The 27,127-nt window shown below is 35.1% G+C and overlaps 1 long non-coding RNA gene across 1 annotated transcript in view; it reads right to left on the reverse strand.

The window, feature by feature from the left end:
• Positions 1 to 3,419, reverse strand: part of LOC135971135 (uncharacterized) — a 105,384-nt gene extending 101,965 nt beyond the window's left edge. Inside the window, exon 1 of the long non-coding RNA XR_010587216.1 lies at positions 3,359 to 3,419. This is a non-coding gene — a long non-coding RNA (uncharacterized lncRNA). The remainder of the gene's footprint in view (positions 1 to 3,358) is intronic.
• Positions 3,420 to 27,127: the final 23,708 nt, after the last annotated feature.

Consider the following 27,127-nt stretch of genomic DNA (forward strand, 5'->3'; position numbering starts at 1 on the left):
CTAAATTTACTTCCATGTGTGTGGATCTCAGTAAACCTGGCTGTATTAGAAGCTTTCTCTAGCTATAGAGAGTTACCTGCTCTGTCAAGTAAGACTAGGGCAGGAGTTGAGGCACAAATACACTAACATTTTCAAAACCTGCCTGTTTCACTCAAAACAGACTCAACTTATAAAGCAAGCGTGATCAAATAGGAGGTTTCTTGCTTTTTCATTTACTTGAGTTAAATTTGATTTACAGAACCAGAATAAAAAATAGGTAATCACATTTATTAGAATGTGGCATTTACATCCACAATAATTCTAATTTTGAAGCTCAGTTTTTATATTTTTCTATAGATACTATATTGGTAGATGTTATTGATGAACTCTCTGTTGCATCTGAAGGTCATTGTAACACCACACTAACAGCTGTGGAATAAGGTGTCTTCGAGTTTCACACTGAATTAAATATCATATTCTTCAAAACACATTTCTCGCTATGAGAAATCATATGGATTTTTAAATTTTGCTCCAGGTAGGTTGTTTTGTTTAAATGGCTTATTTCAATATCTTCATTGATATATCTAAGTAAATTTATACTTTTAACAATAATTAACAGCAAAAGAGCAACAACTCCTGAATTTAACATTGCTACTATTTATCTTCCTCTAGTTATATTTGTGACTCGAGTAATGAAAAAAAAAATTTTACACTGATTATCTCAGACTCTTAGGAAGTGCTCTGAATATCCACCCTCCTTGGTAAGTACACTGAAAAAAGTTCCTGCCATTTTCTCTACCGCCTAACTTAACACAACTTCCCAGCAAACTTAGTATAAGGATAGCCGATAGAAGCTTGACATGTACAGGATAACTTTCGAGGTGGCAGACAGTGTTAAACATCATTTACCATCAGTGTCTCAGCTCTTGGCTATCATGCCTCTCTCCCTCTCTACCTAACCCTCAAATATAATCCAAGCCATGCTTTGTTGCATTGACTTTTTTGGCCATATAAAAAAAAAGTATGTATACCCATGGTCTCAAATTCAAGAAAAGTAAAATTTTGATTTTAGAATTTCTTCATGATGGTGTAATGGGGACTATAATTGCCCTCTCAGTATAACAACTGGAACACCAGAAGAAATATGTGAAACAACCAGTTTTTTTCATTGGAAAACAAGTAGCTTATGACTGAACCCTGAAACAAGGAAAACAATTGATAGGAATCCTGTAATCACTCCAGTTTATTGCCTGGAGACTATGTCTAGGTTTTAATGTAGGGAGGGTAACATAAGCATTGCCTGGTTGTCTTAAGTTGAAGAGACAGATATCGTGATGCGAATGGTTAAGATATCTCTGTCTCCTAAAGACATCTCTGAAAAGCTGAAGATGATTATCTTCAAAGCTTTGGCTGACGACTTATCTACGCATATGTGGAGTAAAACTCCAAAAGGCTGTTAAAGGGCCACAAAAAAAAGCAGCAGACCAAAGGATTCCCAGAAATAACAAGCCCTAAAAGAAATTTACATTCTCATTCCTAGAAGTGAAAGATCTCTGAATATATGGAACAGCAGAAAGACTCCTCAAGGAGTTCTAGCCTGAGTAGTGGCTGAATTCAAACTAAAGGCCCCTCTTGTTGTAGTTTAATACATTCAAAAATGATACTCAAAATCATCAAGTTGATAGTGTGACTTCACTGTGCAGCAGGATAAAAGTAAACACTTCAAAAAACGACAATAAAATCCAGCATACAACATGGAAATTTTATAATGCTCAGCATTTAAGAAAATATCCAGGGGGTTCATAAAACAGAAAATATAACACATAAGTCCAATAGAAAAACACCCAGAAAAGATAGAGAAAATGGAATAATCACAAGGAGTTTAAATAGCCATTATAAAATGCTTCATATAATTAAAAATGTAGAATAAAACATAAATCATAAAAAGTGAGATGCAAAAGATACAAAAAATATCAGGACATTTGGTTTATAAAGAAAGCCCAGATTTCGCAACAATTTTAATCCCGGTGTACAGGTCAAACAAAATATTAAATTAGGTGTGCAGAAAGAACCAAACAAAAGTAAATTCAACAGAAAAGAAATGCCTCACAGACAGAATATAAATTCTGTGGAAATCAGGATACTCAAACCAGAAAGGTACTTGTACTTACACAAGAAAGGACTTGCCAGAAAAGACAAAAAATCTTTATTATCCCAGGAGTGATATAAGTTCCCTTATTAAGGCAGCCTTATCTAAATCAGATGCTGAATAAAGATCTTCTACCCAAAAGAGGGAGGCTCATTCTGAAAGAAGACTCATGATGGCAAAAAAAGAGAAGGTGTGGAAATGGAGAGCTCAAAGGGCTCAAGTGAGTACAGCACTTGATGTTACTTTTTGTCCCACAAAACTATAAGGTTTACTCAAGTCATAAAGTAACAATAAATACAACAAACAAGTTGTTCAGAAATTATACATAAACCTCTGTGTAGTTGTATTGAAATCTGAGATTACTATTTTTTATTTTATTTAATTATTTTTAAAATTTGCTCATTTTCAGGGGCCAGGGAGTGGGTTTATATTTCTCAATCTTGTATTTTAATATGGTCATAGTCATCTTTGATCCAAACTTTGTACATGATCTAATCATGTAAAGAGTTTATAACACGTACAGAGATAATGAAAGCATGGTCTCTCAATGTTCAATGTGAACCTCAGACCTAGGTCTAAGAGACAGCCCTTTCTAGCTTTCATCTGGTGGTATCCGTACTTACTCTGTCTCATACCCTGTTGTAAGCTATAAGATTACAGAATATGTCAAATAAATTTCTCATTGTGAAGTTGAAGATTTACAAACATACAGTAAATTCCATTTCCCTCCTTTTTTCTTCACCTAGTAGTTAATTGTTTTCTTCATTTTTCTTTGGTCAATTTTGTCATTACAATCATTATGAATGCATTTTTAAAATCGAGTATGCCCGCCTGTGTGCACGTGTGTGCTAGTGTGTCTGTATTTGTATAATGGAGTCTCAAAAACTGGAAGCAGATTTCAATGGTGTTTCACTTCCTCTGATGTTAGTAAGTGAAGTAATTCACTTGGGGTTGTAAAAATCAAAATGTCAAGCAACAAAATACTTGATTAAATAGAAAAAGAAGCTCTGAAAAGATTTTAAAAAAATTTCTTTGAATAGAAGAGTTAAATACATGTAGTCCACCCTTGCTGTCTACAATATGTGATGACACAGTAATCTCTTTTGTTGATTTTCCAGTGAAATTGAAGCAGCTTTTTCACACATGAGGGATAAGAGAATAGACAGTGTCAAAAGGTGTCTTAGCATTTTCATTCTAGTAAGTTGTGAGCAGGCAATTAAAGATTTTTACCGTGGAGATAATCTTCACTCGTAGCGTTTATCACCATGTTTCCTTGAAGAATGAGATTTTACCCTAAAAGAGGATAATAGAATATCACATGTTACATTAGAAAACATTTAGAAAAAATAATCATTTCATGGTGTTAAAAAAATGATCAATATATTTTTATTTTTTGTTCAAAATTTTGGTAATATATATTTCAAGGAAATATACATAAAATGTACTAGAACTAAAAATTAAATGTAATATTTTAGACTCTGAAAAAAATATGTCTATTATAATGTCAAACCAGAATAATACCTGCTTCTTACTCACATTGACCAAGGATCAATGTTACGTGAGTTAACAGCAGAAGAAATACAAATTATTGGGATATTCTTTCATTATGCAGTATAAACATAACTCATAATATATGTGTTTCACACCAGCTATGCCTTCATTTTTCTTGATGGAAAATCTATGGGAATATAGTAGCACCATCAAATTAGTGAGTAAACAAGACCATTACATCAAAATAGATTTTGCTCATTTATTCTGACAAGTGTAGCAGTTTAAATTATTTATAGTTGCAGTCTGAATGGGTTTAGTAAATGCCCTATAGTACATTTTGTAAATTCAGTAGAGTCTTAGTAACTTCTTCATTAATTATGTTTATAAATTACAATCCTTACAAAAGCCCTTGAGCATGTAATTAATAAATTTATTTAAATAATTAGAAACTCAGAAGATTTTATGTTTTACATATAGCTAAATTTAGCAAAAATATAGATTCTTTCTATTGATTTGTAAGAATAATAACATATTAGGAAGGGGATTATAAAAACTAAAAACTGCTTTGGAAGTTCTCTCAATTGTGGTAATAATTATGCCTTCTAAGGCTTTCTCGCCTTCTTTTAGGAAAGATGTGGTCGTAAATGCCCTGAAACATAAACACGATAATCAATACTTTGTCAACTTCTGAGAAGAATTATTTCTAATTATGGCAACTCTGACAAATTATCTCACATTACTATGTGTCAATGCAGCAGTAACTAACATTTATTAAGATCTACTCAGCCATATAGGAAGAAGACAGAAGAGCTGATAGAGGCTACCCAAGAGTAGAAACCCCGACAGTTTGTTTTTAAAAAACAAAACAAAACAAATAAAGAAAACCTCTCAGTCTCCTGTGTGCTCACACCCAAGTGAAAACACACAAAAGGAACAAAATTTGTGAATACATAATGTTATTTAATTCCCCATCATCAGCACTTTTCTCAGTACCTTTCACGCCATATGCAATTAGAAAATTCTCCTAGTAATGCAAGTAAGCCTAAGATAGCAGGAAATAAACAGTGAGAAATGTAACATGTTTGGATAGCAAATCCACTAAAGACAGTGGCTGAAGGAGGGAGAGTACTAGGATCAGTGCACCCTAGTTTCTGGCTTATCAGAAATAATTTCCAGGTAAATAAACAATTTCAAGCTGTTCTTACTCTTTTGGAATAATTTTGCTACATTGCTCACAGAGGGCTGGACAATGAAAACAGGAGATAATTCAGAACCAGTTTGGCAAAATGAATAGCTAAGCCACCCACAATTTGATATGGGCTCTGCTCAGCAAATTTCTTTTGAATGTGGGATTTGAAGAAATGTGGAAGAATCAAATGAAAGGTAAGGCAGAAAGTATTGAAGTAGATTTACTATGTTTGTTCCCAATCACCAAGCCCATGGAAAATGCCTCTCATTTGTATTTCACAAAAATTCTACCACCATTATGTCTTAATTTTTTAAAACATACAAATTATTTTAAAATAAGACTATACTTTTTGTGATGTTCCAAATAGGTCCTGTAAACCATGAGTTAATGCTCTTAAACACATCTCAAGTAAGGGACCCTTTCAAGTGTAATAAGAGACAGGATTTGAAATGCAAAGAACAAATGATTTGGAATCAGACAGTTGTGAATTGAAATTTTGGCCTTGCCAATAATTCAAATGGTGTGTTTCAGCAAAGCTATTTAAGCTCTCTAAGCTTAATATTCTTTATTTATGAAAAGGGGGTAATAAGGTCAACCTCATAGGTTTGGTTATTGTGGAGATGAAAAGAGAGAATGTAACAGAAAGAATATAATTAAAAGAGTTGATAGAGTACCTGACTTAAAGGAAAATCTCAGAAAGTTATTTAAGATATATGATTATTCTTTTATAGTGATTGTTTCATTCTATTTCAATCTATTATTTATAGAACTATTTTGTAATATTTTCAGTAGCTCATGCTCTCTCTCTCGTGTGTATGTGTGTGTGTGTGTGTGTGTGTGTGTGTGTGTGTATGTGTATGTATTCTTTTGTACTGTTATTGCTGATCTTTGGAGTTAGAGAAAAAACATAAGCTTATAAAAAACAGATCAAGCTTAGGGGAAAATTTAATGGATGAGGAAGTTTAAAATATAAACAAACAGACTGTTCAAGAGTTTTCTCTTTTGTTGTTTCTCTTTTACAAGTTTGGTAGACATGTTTTAGTAGGTTCAGAGATTGTTTAGGGATATGTTTAAGTTTGATTTATAATCTGTCACCTTGAGAGGTAAGGAAAGCAAGCAAATATAAGCCCATGTATACCATACTTATAAAGACAATAAATTAAAGTATATGAAACATTTAGAATCAATTCTTTTTTGAAAAAAAACATTTCTAACTACAAATATTTTTTAGATTATGACTATTTTCAAAATCATAGATAATTGTTGACTATAATTTTAAAATGTAAAGTTATTCAAGTTCTCTTTGTTATATTTCTTCCTTCCAGGAATAACGTGAGAAATGTCTATTTGTCCTATATCTAGACTGTACAAGGAGAAAATGCTACACACTTTTTATATTCTTTAGCTGTGAGAAATAGTGTGTAGATTCAGTTACTGCTCTCCAAGAATGTTAATGTGACAAATCTATACATTCCTGTCTCTCTCCATTTCACAATATTATCATTCTTTGCATTTGACAATCTTTTGATAAAAAATGGAAATAAAACTTTGTGAAATCAGGAGTCTATCCAATAGTTATTCTTAATGGAAAGGAGGGAATTTTTGAAAAGTACATGATTCCTCTCTGGCAGAATCTCTGGATCATAAACCCTTACCTGAAATAACCTCCTCTAGTGATAAAGCACTGATTACATTTGCCCTTGCACATAGGCAGTGGCATGGGACGTATTGCAAGGGTGTAGGGAGAGTTACAGATAGGTGTAATGGAAAGATGAGAGATGATACACTGACAGAGTGAAAATTTGTGCAGAATGTGGAGTCAGAACACAGAGTATGCTGTGGAAATTGAAGTAAAATAAATCTTTAGACCAGCAGCTAGAATGACACCTAGAGTGTTTCTTTCCTCAATACTCCTGAGCCCCAAAAGAAAACTGGAACTAAAACTATAAAAAGAGAAATACAAAGAATTATTACTAAACTTGGAGTTGTTACCTTGAAAAGGAAAAATGATAACAACTTATACCTTTTCCCCTATATAGAACAAAGTGACAGAGGAGCTGTATGCCCATAACAGAAAGAAATGGACTATTGATCTGGGCTTGTGAGCCCTCTAAACAAGAGGATTAGATCACCACACAAATGATTGTGAAGACAGTTTGTCTGGAGACCCACTGTGTAGTGTAGATGGTGGGTACTGGAACAGTAAGATAAAGAAAATGATGATCGTGGACAGAGAGTGAAAGGGAAGTAAAGAATGCATATGTTTAGGACAGCCTATTAATGTATTTCTTATGTGGGGCCAAAAGCCTGCTTTCTGTTAAACCAAGTATAAAAAGCATGCACACTGGTAAATTTCCTTACTTCAAGGAACAAACCATTGCATCAGCCTCCTGAGCCTAGTTCATACATATGATTTAACACATAGCAGAAGATTAATTTCTGGGGACATTTTAGAATGAATTTCATTTCTTGGCAGAAAATGAACCTTAAGCCAGAAAGCACTAGAAACCCGATATTGGTGTCTGTCTAGAGCCTGTTCATGGATTGGTATTGCATAATGCACATTTTCAGCTAAAGGTTTACTTATTTCCACCTTAACTGTTTACTTATCAGTCCTGTTTCAGTAAAACCACTCTGTGTTAGGAAAATCTTCATACTGTAAGTCATACACCCACTCTGATCTCTTCCAAGTACACCCATTACATTAAAGTAGGCAAAAATAATACATCGTACATGACAAATTCAAATTCAAACCAGCTGAAAGAACTACAATAGTTCAACTAACCTGTGAATGTTTACATCAGTTATGAACTTTTGTTAGGTGAGTGTATTGGTCCGTTTTCATGCTGCTGATAATGACATACCTGAGACTGAGAAATTTACAACAGAAAGAGGTTTACTGGCCTTACAGTTCCACATGGCTGTGGGGGTTTCACAATCATGGTGGAAGGTAAGAAGCAGCAAGTCACATCTTACATGGATGGCAGCAGACAAAGAGAGAGCTTGTGCAGGAAAACTCCCCCTTATAATAACCATCAGATCTCATAAGACTTACTCACTATGATGAGAACATCATGGAAAAGACCTGCCCCATGATTCACTTATCTCCCATCGGTCCCTCCCACAACACATGGGAATTCAAGATGAGATTTGTGTGGGGACACAGCCAAACCATATCATTTCACCCTTGACCCCCGCCAAAGTCTCATGTTCTCACATTTCAAAATCAATCATGCTTTCTCAACAGTCCCTCAAAGTCTTAACTCATTTCAACATTAACTCAAAAGTCCACAGTCCAAAATCTCATCTGAGACAAGGCAAGTCCTTTCCGCCTATGAGCCTGTAAAATCAAAAGCAAGTTAGTTACTTCCTAGATACAATGGGGTAGAGGCATTGAATACATACAGCCATTCCAAATGGGAGACACTGGCCAAAACAAAGGGACTACAGGCCCCATGCAAGTGTGAAATCCAGTAGGGCAGTCAAGTCTTAAAGCTCCAAAATGATCTCCCTTGACTCCGTGTCTTACATTCAAGTCACATTGATGCAAGAGGTGGGTTCCCATGGTTTTGGGCAGATCTGCCCCTGTGGCTATGCAGGGTACAGCCTTCCTCTTGGCTTCTTTCATGGGCTAGCATTGAGTATCTTTGACTTTTCCAGGAGCAAGGTGCAAGCTGTCATTGGATCTACTATTCTGGGGTCTGTAGGGAGGTGGCCCCTGTTTCACAGCTCCACTAGGTGGTACCCCAGTAGGGACTCTGTGTGGGAGCTCCAACCCCACATTTCCCTTCTGCACTGCCCTAGCAGAGGTTCTCCATTGAGGACAACACCCCTGTACGAAACTTTTGCCTGGGCATCCAGGCGTTTCCATACATCCTCTGAAATCCAGGCGGAGGTTCCCAAACCTCAATTCTTGACTTTGCACGCACAGTCTCAATGCCACGTGGAAGCTGCCAAGGCTTGGGGCTTCCACCCTCTGAAGCAACAGCCAGAGCTTCACCTTGACCCCTTTTAGTCATGACTGGAGTGGTTGAGATGCAGGGCACTAAGTCCCTAGACACAGCAAGAGGACCCTTGGCCTGGCCCACAAAACCATTTTCTCCTAGGCCTCCAGGCCTGCGGTGGGAGGGGCTGCTGTGAAGACATCTGACATGCCTTGGAGACATTTTCCCCATTGTCTTGGGATTAATGTTTGGCTCCTCATTATTTTTGTAAAATTTCTGCAGCTGGCTTCAATTTCTCCTCAGATTTTTTTTTTTTTCCTGTCATATTGTCAGGCTGCAAATTTTCTTAACTTTCATGCTTTGCTCTCCTTATAAAATTAAGTGCCTTTAACAGCGCCCACATCACCTCTTGAATGCTTTGCTGCTTAGAAATTTCTTCTGCCAGATACCCTAAATCATCTCTCTTGAGTTCAATGTTCCACAAATCTCTAGGGCAGGGGCAAGATATCACCAGTCTTTTTGCTAAAACATAACAAGAGTCACCTTTGCTCCAGTTCCCAACAAGTTCCTCATTGCCATCTGAGACCACCTCAGCTTGAATCTTATTGCCCATATCACTATCAGGCTTTTGGGCAAACCCATTCAACAAGTCTGTAGGAAGTTCCAAACTTTCCCATATTTTCCTGTCTTCTACTGAACCTTCCAAAGTGTTCTAACTTCTGCCTGTTACCCTGTTCCAAAGTTACTTCCATATTTTTGGGTATCTTTTCAGCAACACTCCACTCTACTGGTACCAATTTACTGTATTAGTTCGTTTTCATGCTGCTGATAAAGACATAACCAAAACTGGAGGATTTACAAAAGAAAGAGGTTTATTGGACTTACAGTTCCACATGGCTGGGGAGAATTCACAATCATGGTGGAAGGCAAGGAAGAGCAAGTCACGTCTTACATGGCTGGCAGCAGACAAAGAGAGAGCTTGTGCAGGAAAACTCTCCCTTATAATAGCCATCAGATCTCATGAGACTTATTCATTATCATGAGAACAGCATGGGGAAGACCTGCCCTATGTTTCAATTACTCCCCACCAGGTGCCTCCTACAACACATGGGAATTCAAGATGAGATTTGAGTGGGGACACAGGCAAACCATGTCAGGGAGGTGTATAAACCATACTGTTTGAGAAAAAGAGTCCTTTAAAACAGATCAATGTACAGTGAGTTTGCAGAAACACATTGATTATTCTCCTTTACTGTCAAAAAGCCACAATCTTTTCCCATTAATTTTAAGCATTGTTATTGTATATGCTATTTTCAGTAAAAAATAATTATTTTTAATCTGTTTTATTAGAGTCCTAGTGGGGCAGATTCAGTCTCTTGAAAATTAAATGTTTGTTGTAAGTTAGTAACTTTATTATATAAATTGAATTTAATCAATTACTGCACTTTAGTATGTTTACCATACATGTAAATCCCTCATCTTTCAAAATCAGCTTTTTCCTGGGTTCATGGTATTCTGGAATTCTTAAGCATTGTAATTCAAGCTTACATAAAATTTAACTTTGAAGAACACATTGACTAACTCATACAAAAATATTATTGCTAGGCATATAGAAATATATGTTATTTGGTTACCATGTGATCATCCACAGTTGGAAAGCTCCTTACGAATCACTTCAAAATCAAGCTTTTTTTTTAAAAAAAAATCACTTGGTGAATATCTTATCAGCATTAAGTAATTCAACAATACATTTCAACAAGGCATAGTAGCTTCCTCAGTCATCCTTCTCTAAAGCAGTATGCTTACTAGGGCAACAGGAAGATTTATGCTCACCAGTATGATATATACTCTCTTTTAAAATGTGTTAAAGACACCATAACAGCATATTGGTTTTTCCACTTATTACATTCTAAAGAAGTAATGGTTTACAGAGTGCTCCATTTTGTGACCTCCATCACTGTTTAGTATTTAACATTAATCCCTCCCCTTTTAACTTCAGTATGTTTTGATAACATGCCACAGTTTCCTACACTATCTTATGTTTTGCATTAATTATATTTCAGGATGACTGCTTCCCAGAAGCATTTTGGGGAAGAGACAAGGCAAGTAATTTCATAAAGAACGCAAAAGGCATTTTCTGTCGGGGAGCATTCCTGGTAATGTAATGTAATCGTCATTATAAGCTGTAAGGTATACTCTTACTGAACATTGTCTCTTAAACATTTTTCTCCTTTCCTTTGCACTACTTTCTCGTACCTCTACCTCAACTTATTTTACTCCCTCTGTCCTCCTCATTCTTTCCACTCATGTGAAAAGTGAATTTGGCAGCATATTTGTAGTTTTCCATAGCTTGCAACCTATATGTTTTCATTTCCAAATATTTGGAGACCTAAAACATTCTTCATTTCCTTTTATTTTTTTAATGGATGAAGGTGTGCATAAGTGCATGTTGATTATAGTTAGTCATAATTAATGTCCAATATTTGATGCCAAGATAAAGAAACTTTACCAAGTAGGTTACATTATATCAACTCACAGACCACATGCCATAGGGAACAAAAGTACTCCGTGTTAGGTTACCTTTTTGAGGGTATCAAACTCCTAGTGCTTGGTGGGAAACATGAGGTAATCAAGACTCTATTCTCACCGACAAAGTTGGCATTTGGAACCTAATTAAGAAATAGTCAAACAGCATTAACTTTCATAGAACTAGCAAAAAAACCTGAAGTTTTACTGAATTATAATATCCCCTTGCCATTTTTGATTCTTACAATAATCTCCATGGATGCCTTCTCAGTTAGTCCTTTCTCTTACTCAATATTGTGAGGCTGACCCAATTTCTTGTTGATATAAATTATACTGAGGCAGAAGTTTTGTGACTCACTGATATGGTTTGGGTCTGTGTTCCACCCAAAATTCATGTCAAATTATAATCCCCAATGTTGGAAGTGGGGCCTGGTGGGAGGTGATTGGATCATGAGGGCAGATTTCCCCCTTGAGTGCTGTTCTCGTGAGAGAGTTCTCACAACACCTGGTTGTTTAAATGTGTGGAACACCTCCCTCCTCTCTCTCTTCCTCCTGCCCTGGTCATGTGAAGATGTGCCTACTTCTTCTTTGCCTTCCACCATAGTTGTAAGTTTCCTGAGACTCCCCAGCCTTGCTTCCTGTACAGCCTGCAGAACCATGAGACAATTAAACCTCTCTTCTTTATAAATTTCCCAGTCTCAGATATTTCTTTGTAGCAGTGTGAGAACAGACTAATACACTCACCTTTGTTTTTCTCATTGACAAAGTGTGTTTTACGGTTTCCTGTTCAAGTAGATTGTGCTTCCTATTTAAAATCAAGTCGTTGAAGAGCCCTCTTCTGACCCAATTAGAAGTTAGTTTATTAGAAATATCTCTTGTGTTGAATTGACAGAAATTCTAAAAAATGGTTCTTACTATTTGCTATATTGAATAATCTGACCATAGCTATTTGTTCTCTCCTCCAAGAAAAAAGCACATGTGAATGCACATTATATGTTTTGTTACAATTGAACAGTTTAAGGCTTCTCAATATGAAGCTTGAATTAAGTCTTCCAGCTCCCACATAGTAACAATTAAGTCCTCTGTGGAAAGCAAATACATAGCTTTGAATAAAAAGATGCTTTTTTTCTTTGAAATTCAGCCTAAAGTTTTTAGTGTGAAGGGACTATTCTGATTTGTAACAACTCAGAAGACACAATTCAGAATTCCATCTTACAAATTCTATATACTACAAAACTCATATATGCAGATTTCAGACCTGTATATCCAGTGGCTCATTAGTCATTTATATCTGGGAGACTCATGATTACTTTGATTAAACAAAATCTATTGGCATAAAAACATCTCTCCAAAGCCTGTCTATGGTTCTGCCTATAACACAAGGACTACAAAGTAAAAACCTTTTGCAAATAATGGTGTATATTTAATTTTAGCTCTGCTAATGAAATGGCCTGGCTTAATATTTGAAAGTCATCAATATTATGAAGATTGTTTTCCATCTTGCTGTGGTTTTTGGAAATCCAGATTATACACAAATGAATGTAGCAGTGGGCATCAACATTTCATTACTTGGTGATAGGCTACATGGACGTGAGAGATTGTGATATGGACACTGGAGGTAGCAGCTGTGGTAGCTCATAGCTACAGAAAAATGACCCTGCAACCAACAGAGCAATGATCTTATGATTTTAGGCATCTTTGGTCCTTTTCACGACCTATAAGAATTTAACTCTAAAATAAATTTCTTTTCATTTGAACCACCTGGAGTGGATTCTGTTTTCTATTTTCTGAAATAAACCCTGGCTGATAGAGGATTCTACAATGAATTTATCTGTCTATTTACTTATCTATTGCTCATTCAATGCTCTGTCAGTATTTCCTGCTTCAGCAAATGGCAGGCAAACCACCCATGTAGCTGCATAAGTTAGCAACCCAGGAATCACGCATTCTTTCCTTTTTATCACCATCTTCTCCATGTGTACTAAACACTGCTAAGTTTCTATTGTTGTCTTCTCCAACATTCATGACAAAACATTAAGCCACTTTATCATATGGTCTATGCCTTCATCATTTTGCATGGGGTTGACTCCATTCATGATATTTGTTTTCCTTTTTGTTGCCACCAGATGGTTGTCCGAAGTTCCCGAAGCTACAAACTTCTATGGTAACCTCCAGCAAGAAAGAGGAAGAGTGAGAGAGAAAGAGAAAGAAATAGAATACGTCTTAAGTTAAAAAGTTCCAAAATATAATCTCCTTTATTTGACTGCCCTGAATTGGGCCATGTGCCTACTTATGGAGTTATACTGTTCAGGAAGATGGGATATGATAGCTAGTTTAAATTCTACTGTCCAGGAAGATGGGATATGATGATTAGTTTAAATTCAACCCTATTCAAGGACAGGACCAGTGGAAGCCAAATTATGGAATCTGGGGTAATTTTCAAAACAGTAAATGGAGCAGAAATGTCCAATGTAGCTTCTTCATTCAGTTACCTTCTTGTGTCCCAAGTGATATTTATAAAATGCAAATATGAACATGTCACTCTTCTTAAATCCTGTCAATATCTACACATTTCTTTAAAGACTACGTCCAAATATCTTAGCAAAGCTAGCCCTTGCCTTTTTATTTTATGTACATCTAATTATCAAGTATCTAATAATGACACTAATTAAAATAACTGCTACTTTATGGTTTTACTACATATGCCAGAGAAAATGCTAAACACTGCATAATAATAATTACTTTTAACCTTCTTCAGTATGTTCTTATTCTTTATTTGCAAGTGAGGAAAGAGGCAGAGATACATGAGGTGATTTGAGGAAGTAATTATCAATAATTCAATAATTTATAATTTTATAAATTTTCATTTTAAAAATGAAAACATGAACATGTTACTCTTTAACTTGATAAAAATAATTGATAGATTCAAATTCTTCGGCTTTCTCACTATTCTCTTCTGTTCAACAACTGTTTGTTTCTGCCTAGCAGAGTATCTAGAAATGGAAGAAACTTAGGAATCATCTAGTTTTTTCTTTATATTTTATGTAAAGAAATAAATTTATTAATGATAGCCTTATAAGCTAGTCTAAGCAAACATAATTGTCCCTTAAGACTCCGAAGGTGCTAGAGGAGATGGACAGAATTGCCCATAATTGAAAAAAATATTTGTAAATTAGGCTAAATAATGTACATGTTTATTACAATATTAATAAAAATAAAAGAGACAACACAATTATAGTGCTTAGCACTATGCCACTCCTAGTTTTTAATGTATTACTTTAAACAATTGGCTTTACAATTTGAAAGTGACAAATTGTGCATTAATATAGTCACAGAGCCAAAATACTTATTCTATAGATAAAGACACTCTGATGATATTCGTGATAATTTTTACTGAACGCTGTTCTGGTGCTGTATATAAATATTGCTATGGTGTGAATGTGTTCCTTCCAAAAGTCAGGTGTTGCTAATGTGGTGGTATTGAGGTGGGGCTTGTGAGAGGTGAATAGGCCATGATGGCTGCTCCTTCATCAGGGATTAACATCACGGTAAAAGAGTACAGGAGGCTTCGTGCAGTGTTTGGTTAACCAGTTAGCTTGCGCTTCTGCCTTCTGCCATGTGAAGACACAGCCAGAAGACCCTCACCAAAGGCAAGTGCCTTGACCTTGGACATTCAGCCTCCAGAATCATAAGAAAAACTATTCTGTCATTTTAAATTAGCCAGCTTCAGGTATTCTGTTACAGCAGCACAAAGAGACTAAGACAAATATCTGAAAAATTTAAATAACTACAGAAAGTCATCGTAATGTACATGAATTTGTGCAATATATTCTTGTTAGTATTAAAATCTTACTAAATGTCAGTCTTCTGGTAATTACAAAATAATAAATTCTTTCTGAGTAATTTTTTGAATACAGGTTGAATAAAATTTGGAATTTATCTTAGAATATTTTCTGATAATCTAGTAATGTGACACTCTCTAGTTATTTCTTTTCTGCCTCTTTGAAGTTACACTTGAATGCTCTTTGCCTGAAACTGGTATTTTTCTTTACCTTTCTAAATAAGATGAAAAGAACAGACAGTGCTTTTCTCAGAGGTGGTTATATTCATGATTTCCAATTTCAGCATCTTAGATATTCCCATACCAGAAGGTACCATGACACTTGTCCAGTTTTTATTATATCAAACTAAGTTCCCAAACTGATTGTGTTTCCTTATTTGTAAAAGCATTACTGACTTAGGGGAACAAACTTCCTAGGCAATAAGGAAGAAAATATACATTTCATGTTTCATTTCACTTATTCAGTAACATATTAAACCTTGACTACAAACATTCTTTTTTGGACTCATATTGCATCGCTTAATGCCAACTTAGGAAAAAATGGGCAATCTTCATCACACCTTTTGACATACTAAATAGCACTAGGACGATATATAGCAAAATAGGATAACAAATTTCAAATTTGTTACAATTATTATAATGCCTTCTTTTAGGGCGAATAATCCATCCTGTTTCTTAGCAAATTAAAAACTTAATCAAAGAGACTATCACATATTTAAGTCACTATACATGTAATACTTACAGAAATATATTTTCCATGTATATGTGTAAAATTACAAGATTCCAGACTGAAACCTAAAATAATTTGAATCAATATAGAATTAAATATACCTTAAAGGAAAAGGGTAATTCAAAAGTGGTGCCCAAATCTATGTCTGATCTTAAAATATAACATTTTCTTCCTATGACACAATATAAGATACAGCAAAAAATGTAGTATAAATCATTCCAAATTATACCAAACCTTCCTTTCAAGGATTTTTTAAACAAGAAACCTCCTTTAGAAATAGATGTCAACTTTCCCTTTAGAGTAAAGGACAGACATGTTTCCTGCACATTATAAAAGCTCTGGGATCTCTAAGCTCCTGGTTTCTCTCCTGTGATGTTATCCACTAGATGTGCAACTGTCACATGTCCTTCTCTCCATTAGGCTGTGAGAACTGGAGTATGAGAAAGTCACACATGAAAATTATATATATATAATATATTTACAATAGATTTATTTTTATATATTTATATAAATATATAAATATAAATATATAATTATATAATTATATATATATATATATATATATATATATATAAATGTGTATATATATATTTTGAGATGGAGTTTCACTCTTGTCACCCAGTCTGGAGTGCAGTGGTGCAATCTCGGCTCACTGCAACCTCTGTCTTCTGGGTTCAAGCTATTATTCTGCCTCAGCCTCCCGAGTAGCTGGGATTACAGGTGCCTGCCACCATACCTGGCTAATTTTTGTATTTTTAGTAGAGATGGGGTTTCACCATGTTGACTAGGCTGGTCTTGAACACCTGACCTCGTGATCCGCCTGCCTTGGCCTTATTTTTTTATCTATTGTTATTACTGTAAATAATGAAATCCTTTGTTCTCTGATCAAGGCGGGGCTAGTATTCTGCCAGCATCCTTGAAACATGGCAGGCCAACTTGTTAGCTTGCAACTAGGGTAAAAATTCACACCCTTCATAGTTCTTGATAATCTATGTTGATAAGTTTATATACACCTATATACACACACAGAGACAAATAGCAAGTTTGAAGTGGTTCCAGAGACTATGTGAATATTCAGGGGAGGGCAGGGATGACAGCAGAATGGGATCAAGGGAAATTATAAATGAGGCTGTTCAGTAGTGTCTGTAATAGTTCATCATTTTAAAAATAATCTGAATAAAATGGTAAATTACTAATTTGAGTGTTGGACTAATTGTTATTTGTTGTATTGTTTTCTATGCCTTTGCATACATTTTTAACATTTCATAATTAAAATTCTGAAATATTATTAAATCACATATAATTTAACTCTGTTGTTGGGCAGATGGTTCCAGTCACCTAGTATTACATTAATTCATTCTCTTATTCTCTTTTTAAGATAGACCTTTCAAAGGCTTATCAAATATAAAAAGAAACTAGAATTAAAATAAAAAAAAAAAAACTCCCTCCCAACAAAAGGCCATTTTCTCTTTAGACAACAGTCATTATTAGAAAGACTCTCTTTATTTTCACCCACAACTCTGTCTTGTATCTCCTATCCATTCAACATTATTTTATCCCTGGGTTTATGTAGTCAACACCTTATACCTTTATTTTCACACCTGTGGTATTCTGCAGGCAGGTGCACATGCAGACACACACACACACACACACACACACACACACAGTGTCAGAAGCTGGAAACTGTCAGTTCAAGTGCAGAAGCTGCCGTTTGTTAATTATATAATATAGCCTAAGGATAAGAACTCTGGTGACAAGTATTTGCCTCAATTATAATGCCGGTATAATACTTGCCTTTTAGAACTTTTTTGTTGTTGTTGTTAGGATTGAGTTCATTTGTATGATGACTCTTTGTAAGTGTTAAAGAGCTATAACATACAATATTTTTAAAGACAGTAACCATGCTCCTTTGGTTTTATCATCTCATTTTTACTCCAGATAAACTCCATTTTGCTAGCCATTCAGCATAAGAGCTGCTTTAATATCCTTTCACCATCGTGATCTTTCTCCCCTGAATATGCTGAGCAAAGGGCTATCTTTAATACTACTTAAAATACAAACTGGAAACAATTCAAGGACAGAAAAAAAAGCAACACAGTATGAATAACTAACTTTATGATAATCAATCATAAAAGGACAAATGCATTTATAGTTTCTTTCCCAATTAAAAATAATAAAATATCATTTTAAAACATACCAAAGTGGTTTTTGTCTTGAATTAGAGCGAAAAAATCAAAAATTATAGTCAAGGAGACTCAAGGATTTATGAAATGTTATTTTTAGGATAAAGACAAAATGTAAAGCATGAACATGAATGTTAAGTCAGCAAAGAGCAGCACAGTTGTGAATCATGGCTTTGTGGTGAAGCCCAGTTTCAAATATTGCCTCAGCTTCTAGCTAGTCTATACCTTTGTTTTCTCCTCTATAAGAGTATTGTAGGACATTGTAATGACTACATGAGATATTTTCAAAGTACTAAGTTCAGTGCTTTCCAAGCAAGCAGTTAATAATTAATGACATTATTATAAATTAATTTATATGCATGCCCTCACAAAGACATATCTCAAAGTTATACAGCCTGTGGATATCAATTCAAATTAATTGATTCTGTGTCCTACTATTGAAAAATTATGGAAAATTTATTAATTGACCTTTCTTAAAAATTAGTTTCTCAACACTTTCTCATTTTTCTTCAATTTTATTGTAAACAGTTATATAAAACTGTGCTTCAAGATTCCTAGGACTGAGATTTCTTTCTATAAGAAATTCTGTCGGTCCCTAACACTTATTCGTTAGGTGCCACATTAACCCTGTTTCTGGACTATGATATAAATTAGGAGGCAATTTTATATTGAACTAGACTAAAATGTGAGCAAAAATTTCAGGCCACAGTTGTGATATTTATGATATCTTAACTAGCGAAGTTTGAAAACATAGCATTTCTCTAAATAACTTTCATGAATACAAAACCTCTTTCCCTTAACTTTTTGCAGTATATTGTATGTACTCTACAAAGTTCAAAAATGATAGTTCCATCAATAACCATCAGTTTTATAATACAGTATGTTTGTGAACAACATATTTCTGCATTACATCTTTGGCTACATGTAATCTACTTTTCAGATTTCTTAAATTCATCTCATGAAAAATCTTTTCTTTTGCTATACATTTCTGTCCTCCTCATCCTCCCCCTCCTCCCTCCTCCATCCTCCCTCCTTCCTCCTTCTCCTCTTCCTCCTCCTTTTCCTCCTCAACAGGTTAAATATTATTGAGCCTTTTTATGAAAATAAGGCATGTGAGTCCAATATAATGATAAGTATTCCTGCTCTATAAAAATTTAAATTGGCTAATAGGGTTCCAATGACAACCAATGGAACATTATTCTTTATAATAAAACCTGATATAATGTTGATGTATATCAGAAAGTTTTTGTTGTTGTTGTTGTTGTTGTTGTTGTTTTGAGACAGAGTCTTGCTCTGTCACCTACGCTGGAGTGCAGTGGTGTGATCTCGGCTCACTGCAATCTCCGCCTTCCAGGTTCCAACCATTCTCCTGCCTCAGGCTCTCAAGTAGCTGGGACTATAGGTGCACACCACCATGCCCGGCTAAATTTTTTTACTTTTAGTAGAGATGGGGTTTCACCAGGTTGGGCAAGCTGGTCTCGAACTCCTGACCTTGTGATCCACCCACCTCGGCCTCGCAAAGTGCTGGAATTACAGGCATGAGCCACCACTGCCGGCTGTACATCAGTAAGTTTTTAAAGTAATTGGGCCTGGGTTCTAATCTTGGGTAAGACACTACCTCTTTCAAGGACTCAGATTTCTCCTACATAAAATAAAAGTGTTGAAGACTGGTGTTTCCCAACCTTAACTTATTTGTGTGGGTGTTAACCTTGTAATAGTTGAGACATCCATAATTATTTGTTAGTTTATTTACTTAGTATTTTAATTAATTTACTGTTTGATCACATATGTCTTTTAATACCAACTATAACATTCTACCATAAATGGAAAGCCAGCACTACTTTTTATGAATAGAAGACAACCATAAAATCATAATTAAAATAGAACTGGATTGTCTTGCACAGGCAAGACTCACTCTGTTGTTTGATCTCTCTTTGGGGAAAAGGGATATTAGTTCTGTTAGAGCAGTGTCAAAGACAACTTGAATTAAATTATCTATTTCCTAAACATAATCCAAATACTCAAAAGGGAGTTAGAAGGGAAATAACTTCTTCACTGGCATTTATTTAATGCAGTGTCTGTCAGGGGCAAGCATCTCACCTGGTTCAATGATTTCTCATGTTTGCTCTCTCTGATGGCCAATGCTCCTAGGATTTGTAATTGCTGGGAAATTTTAGGTGTGCTAATTATAATGATGTTAGTACTGATAATTATTTAGCTAAATGTGTTGAGCTCTTATTATGTGCCAGGTAATAATCAAAGCACTTCATATGTTTTTACCATTTAATCCTCATGACAAGTTCATAAAATAGGTGCTATTATAATTTATATTATAAGCAAAGAAAAGAAGACTAACTGATATTGTAATCCCATAGGAGGGAAGTTAGTGGAGAGAAATATTGAGAGAGACTATAATATAATTTAAAATAAAATTTAAAAAATGAGTGGAATCTGAAAAATATAATTTGCAAATTATATTTTATTATAAATTATTATAAAGTAATTTAGCAATAAATTTATGAGGATGTTCTCAAATGACCTTAGAATTAATTTGTTAAAAAGTGTTTTAAGGACATGTAAAAGGCACCAGCATTGCTGTATACCTGATGCCAAGCATAATGTATGATACATAGTAAAAGAGAAGTAAGTAGAAAGGAAAGAGTAAAAAAACTGACATGAACCTAGAACAAAGTGCTAAACAGATAAGGAAAACACAGCATGAACTATATAAGTAATGTTAGAATATTTAGAGCCCAGAAGTAGTTTTAGTAACATTTGGACTAAGGTAAGGATGCTAAGACCTTAGATGATGAGCTTGCCAAGACTCTCTAAATCTTTCCCACAAGTATTGGGTCTGCCAAGCCAAGGGGAGTTATTTTTATCAGTGATATAGGGCAAGAATTCTGGATAGTACTGAAGAGCATGCACAAATCAGCAATCTACAAGAATATTTTGCTTTGGATTATATGTACACCATTAACCTTATATTGAACTAAATAATACTTTGGATTTATACATTGTGGGTAAATTGTGAACATGAGCATGAAATGAGGTTGATTTAATTTGCCTGGAATAAGGATGTTATAATAACAATGGAAATAGGGTTTCTGGATCTTAGTCAAACACTAAAATAAATTGATGGAAATTTATTTTTCATTACGTTTTGGCTTCATTTGTATTGACATGATTATAGATAAAGATCTCTGTGAATAGACTAACCCCAATTCAGTGCAAGGCTATTTGATCCAAGAGCAAAAAATTATAATAAAGATGAGCTTTGGAATCCCAACATTGCTTTTTATCTGAATACTTTATAACTTTTTAAAAAGTGTGTTAACAATATACGATGACATTACCTGTAAAGGTTTACATATTGAGTAAAGAAGGGAGACCGTGAGGTTTCTTTATCTCTAAATCATGAAGCATTAGATCCAGGCATAAAATATTCTCTTGATATTTTAATTAACTTAGATTTCTTGCAGAGTTTTACTAATTATTATTGCTTTAAAACTAGCAAAGTGATTTTTCTAGACATTGCTTACCCAGCATCATATCTAGAATTTAAACAAAAATTTGGATATAAGAAATTAAATATTTTATAAATAAAAAGAAGTATGAAATTAAATAATTAAAAACTTCTACATTATTCAAAAATACCTTAAATTTCTCTTTCTTTTACAGTCTATTATTTTAAAATTTTAGACATAAATCTAATAAGATTTCAATTAACTCATTTTTTTTTTTGCATTTTACCATTGCTATTTTTTTTTAATTTTTGTTTTATTATACTTTAAGTTCTGGGAAACACATGCAGAATGTGCATGTTTGTTATATAGAGATCTAATGAACCATTTAAAACTATACAACTCAGTGATTTTTTTTTTTTTTTTTAGAAACGTGTAACAGCTTGTAGGAATTTCTAGGTAAATGGTTTACAAAAGGGTGGTTTGTCATGTATTTTTACTTATCTGTGAGTTTGAATTTTGTTTATTATTGTTATACTTTAAGTTCTGAGATACCTGTGCAGAATGTATAGGTTTGTTACATAGATACACATGTGCCATGGTGATTTACTATACCCATCAATCCGTCATCTACATTAGGTATTTCTCCTAATGCTATCCCTCCCCTAGGCCCCACTGTGTGACAGACCCCAATGTGTGATGCTCCCCCCCCCCCGTGTCTATGTTTTCTCATTGTTCAGCTCCCACTTATTAGTGAGAACGTGCAGTGTTTGGTTTTCTGTTCTGTTAGTTTGCTGAAAATGGTTTCCAGCTTCCCCCATCTCTCTGCAAAAAACATGAACTCATCCTTTTTTGTGACTGCATAGTATTCCATGGTGTATATATGCCACATTTTCTTAATCCAATCTATCACTGATGGACATTTGGGTTGGTTCCAAGTCTTTGCTATTGCGAATAGTGCTGCAATAAACATACTTGTGCATATGTCTTTACAGTAGAATGATTTATAATCCTTTGGGTATATACCCAGTAATGGGATTGCTGGGTCAAATGGTATTTCTGGTTCTATACCCTTGAGGGATCACCACACTGTCTTCCACAATGGTTGAACTAATTTACACTCCCACCAACAGTGTAAAAACCTTCCAGTTTCTCCACATCCTCTAGAGTATCTGTTGTTTCCTGACTTTTTAATGATCGCCATTCTAACTGGCATGAGATGGTATCTCATTGTGGTTTTGATGTGCATTTCTCTAACGAGCAGTGATGATGAGTTTTTTTTTGTTTTTTCATATGTTTGTTGGCCACATAAATGTCTTATTTTGAGAAGTGTCTGTTCATATCCTTTGCCCGCTTTTTGATGGCGTTTTTTCTTGTCAATTTGTTTAAGTTTCTCGTAGATTCTGGATATTAGTCCTTTGCCAGATGATTAGATTGCAAAAATTTTATCCCCTTGTGTAGGTTGCCTGTTCACTCTGATGATAGTTTCTTTTGCTCTGAATAAGCTCTTTAATTTAATTAGATCCTATTTGTCAATTCTGGCTTTTATTGCAATTGCTTTTGATGTTTTGGTCATGAAATCACTAGCCACAATTATATCCTGAACGGTATTGCCTAGGTTTTCTTCTAGGGTTTTTATGGTTTTAGGTCTTATGTTCAAATCTTTAAACCATCTTGAGTTATTTTTTGTGTAAGGTGTAAGGAAGGGGTTCAGTTTCAGTTTTCTGCATATGGATAGCCACTTTTCCCAACACCATTTATTACATAGGGAATCCTTTCCCCATTGCTTGTTTTTGTTAGGTTTGTCAAAGATCAGATGGTTGTAGATGTGTAGTGTTATTTCTGAGGCCTCTGTTCTGTTCCATTGGTCTATATATCTGTTTTGGTATCAGTACCATGTTGTTTTGGTTACTGTAGCCTTGTAGTAAAATCTGAAGTCAGATAGCATGATATCTCCAGCTTTGTTCTTTTTGCATAGGATTGTCTTGGCAATATGGACTTTTTTTTTGGTTCCATATGAAATTTAAAGTAGTTTTTTTCTAATTCTCTGAACAAAGTCAATGGTAGCTTGATGGGAACAGCACTGAATCTATAAATTACTTTAGAGAGTATGGCAGTTTTCACAATATTGATTCTTCTTTTCCATAAGCATGAAATGCTTTTCCATTTGTTTGTGTCCTCTCTTATTTCCTTAAGCAGTGGTTTGTAATTCTCCTTGAAGAGGTTCTTCACATCCTTTTAAGTTGTATTCGTAGGTATTTTATTCTCTTTGTAGCAATTGTGAATGGGAGTCCAGTCATGAATTAACTCTGTCTGTTATTGGTGTATAGGAATGATTGTGATCTTTGCACATTGATTTTGTATCCTGAGACTTTGCTGAATTTGCTTATCAGCCTAGAGAGTTTTGGGACTGAGATGATAGAGTATTCTAAATATACAATCATGTCATCTGCAAACAGACCTAATTTAACTTCCTCTCTTTTTATTTGAATACCCATTATTTCTTTCTCTTACTTAATTTCCCTGACCAGAACTTCCAATGCTATATTGAATAGAAGTGGTGAGAGAGGGTATCCTTGTCTTGTGCCAGTTTTCAAAGGGAATGCTTCCAGTTTTTGCCCAATTAGTATGATATTGGCTGTGGGTCTGTCATGAATAGCTCTTATTAGTTTGAGAAATGGTCCGTCAATACCTAGTTTGTTGAGTGTTTTTAGCATGAAGGAGTGTTGAATTTTATCGAAGGCCTTTTCAATATCTACTGAGATAATCATGTATTTTTTGTCATGGTTCTGTTTATGTGATGGATTATGTTTATTGATTTGCGTATGTTGAACCAGGCTTGCATCCCAGGGATGAAGTCAACTTGATCGTGGAGAAGATGATTTTTAATGTGCTGCTGGATTTGGTTTATTAGTATTTTATTGAGGATTTTCACATCAATATTCATCAGGGATATGGGCCAGAAATTTTCTTTTTTTGTTTTGTATCTGCCAGGTTTTGGTATCAGGATGATGCTGGCTTCATAAAATGAGTTAGAGACGAGTCTGTCTTTTTCTATTGTTTGGAGTAGTTTCAGAAGGAATGGTACCAGCTCCTCTTTGTACCTCTGATAAAATTCAGCTGTGAATCTATCTGGTTCTGGGCTTTTATTTGTTGGTAGGCTATTAATTACTCACTCAATTTCAGAACTTGTTATTGGTCCATTCAGGGATTTGATTTCTTTCTGGTTTAGTCTTGGGAGGGTGTATATGTCCAGAAATGTATCCATTTTTTTAAGATTTTCTAGTTTGTTTGTGTAGAGGTGTTGATAGTATGCTCTGGTGGGAGTTTGTATTTCTGTGGGGTCAGCGGTGCTATTTCCTTTATCATTTTTTATTGTGTCTATTTGATTCTTCTCTCTTTTCTTGCTTATTAGTTTGGCTAGTGGTCTATTTTGTTAATCTTTTCAAAAAAAAAAAAAAACAAAAAAAAACACCTCCTGGAGTCATTGATTTTTTGAAGGATCTTTTCTGTCTCTATCTCATTCAGTCCAGCTCTGACCTTAGGTATTTCTTGTCTTCTGCTAGCCTTTGAATTTGTTTGCTCTTGCTTCTCTAGTTCTTTTTTTTTTAGATGGAGTCTTGCTCCCTCATCCAGGCTGGAGTGTAGTGGCGTGATCTCCGCTCACTGCAAGCTCCGCCTCCCGGGTTCACACCATTCTCTTGCCTCAGCCTCCCAAGTAGCTGGGACTACAGGCGCTCACCACCATGCCTGGCTAATTTTTTTTTTTGTATTTTTTAGTACAGACGGGGTTTCATCCTGTTTGCCAGGATGGTCTTGGTCTCCTGACCTCATGATCCACCCGCCTCTGCCTCCCAAAGTGCTGAGATTACAGGCATGAGCCACCGTGCCTGGCGCTTCTCTAGTTCTTTTAATTGTGATGTTGTGGTGTCACTTTTAGATCTTTCCCTCTTTCTCCTGTGGGAATTTAGTGCTATAAATTTTCCTCTAAACACTCCTTTAGCTGTGTTCCAGAGATTCTGGTACACTGTGTCTGTGTTCTCATTGCTTTCAAAGAACTTATTTATTTCTGCCTTAATTTCATTATTTACCCAGTAGTCATTCAGGAGCAGACTGCTCAGTCTCCATGAAGTTGTGTGGTTTTGAGTGCATTTCTTAATCCTGAGTTCTCATTTGATTGCACTGTGGTCTGAGAGATTGTTTGCTATGATTTCCATTCCTTTACATTTGCTGAAGAGTGTTTTATTTCCAATTATGTGGTCAATTTTAGAATAAGTGCTATGTGGTGCTGAGAATAATGTATATTCTGTTGATTTGGGCTGAAGAGTTCTGTATCTATCAGGTCCACTTGGTCAAGAGGTGAGTTCAAGTCTTGAATATCCTTGTTAATTTTCTGTCTCATTGATCTGTCTAATATTGACAGTGGGGTTTTAAAGTCTCCCACTATTATTGTGTGGGAGTCTAGGTCTCTAAGAACTAGCTTTATGAATCTGGATGCTCCTGTATTGGATGCATACATATTTAATATACTTAGCTCTTCTTGTTGCATTGATCCCTTTACCATTATGTAAAGTCCTTTGTCTATTTTGATCTTTATTCATTTAATGTCTGCTTTATCGAAGACTAGGATTGCAATCTCTGCTTCTTTTTGCTTTCCATCTGCTTGGTAAATCTTCCTCCATCCTTTTATTTTGAGCCTATATGTGTCTTTTCACATGCAATGGGTCTCCTAAATACAGCACATTGATGGGTCTTGATTCTTTATCCAATTTGCCAGTCTGAGTCTTTTAATTGGGGCATTTAGCCTGATTACATTTAAGGTTAATGTTGTTATGTGTGATTTGATCCTGTCATTATGATGCCAGCTGGTTATTTTGCCCATTAGTTGATGCAGTTTCTTCATAATGTCAATGATCTTTACATTTTGGTATGTCTTTGCAGTGACTGGTACCAGTTTTTCCTTTCCATATTTAGTGCTTTCTTCAGAATCTCTTGTAAGGCAGGCCTGGTGATGACAAAATCCCTCAGCATTTGCTTGTCTGTAAAGGATTTTATTTCTCCTTCACTTAGGAAGCTTAATTTGGCTGAATATGAAATTCAGGTTGAAAATTCTTTAAGAAGTTGAATATTGGCCCCCACTCTCTTCTGGCTTGTAGGGTTTCTTCAGAGAGAACCACTGTTAGTCTGATGGGTTTCCCTTTGTGGGTAGCCTGACCTTTCTCTCTGGCTGCCCTTAACATTTTTTCCTTCATTTCAACTTGGTGAATCTGACAATTATGTGTCTTGGTGTTGTTCTTCTCGAGGAGTATCTTTGTGGTGTTCTCTGTATTTCCCAAATTTGAATGTTGGCCTGTCTTGCTACGTTGAGGAAATTCTCCTGTGTAATATCTTGAAGTGTGTTTTCCAACTTGGTTCCACTTTCCAAGTCATTTTCAGGTATACCAATCAAACGTAGCTTTGGTCTTTTCACATAGTCCCGTATTCCTTGGAGGCTTTGTTCATTCTTTTTTATATTTTTTTTCTCTAATCTTGTCTTCACACTTTATTTCATTAAGTTGATCTTCGGTCTCTGATATTCTTTCTTCCACTTGAACGATTTGTCTATTGATACTTGTGTGTGCTTCATGAAGT

Source organism: Macaca fascicularis, chromosome 6 (assembly GCF_037993035.2).
Source record: "Macaca fascicularis isolate 582-1 chromosome 6, T2T-MFA8v1.1".
Classification (NCBI taxonomy): Eukaryota; Metazoa; Chordata; class Mammalia; order Primates; family Cercopithecidae; genus Macaca; species Macaca fascicularis.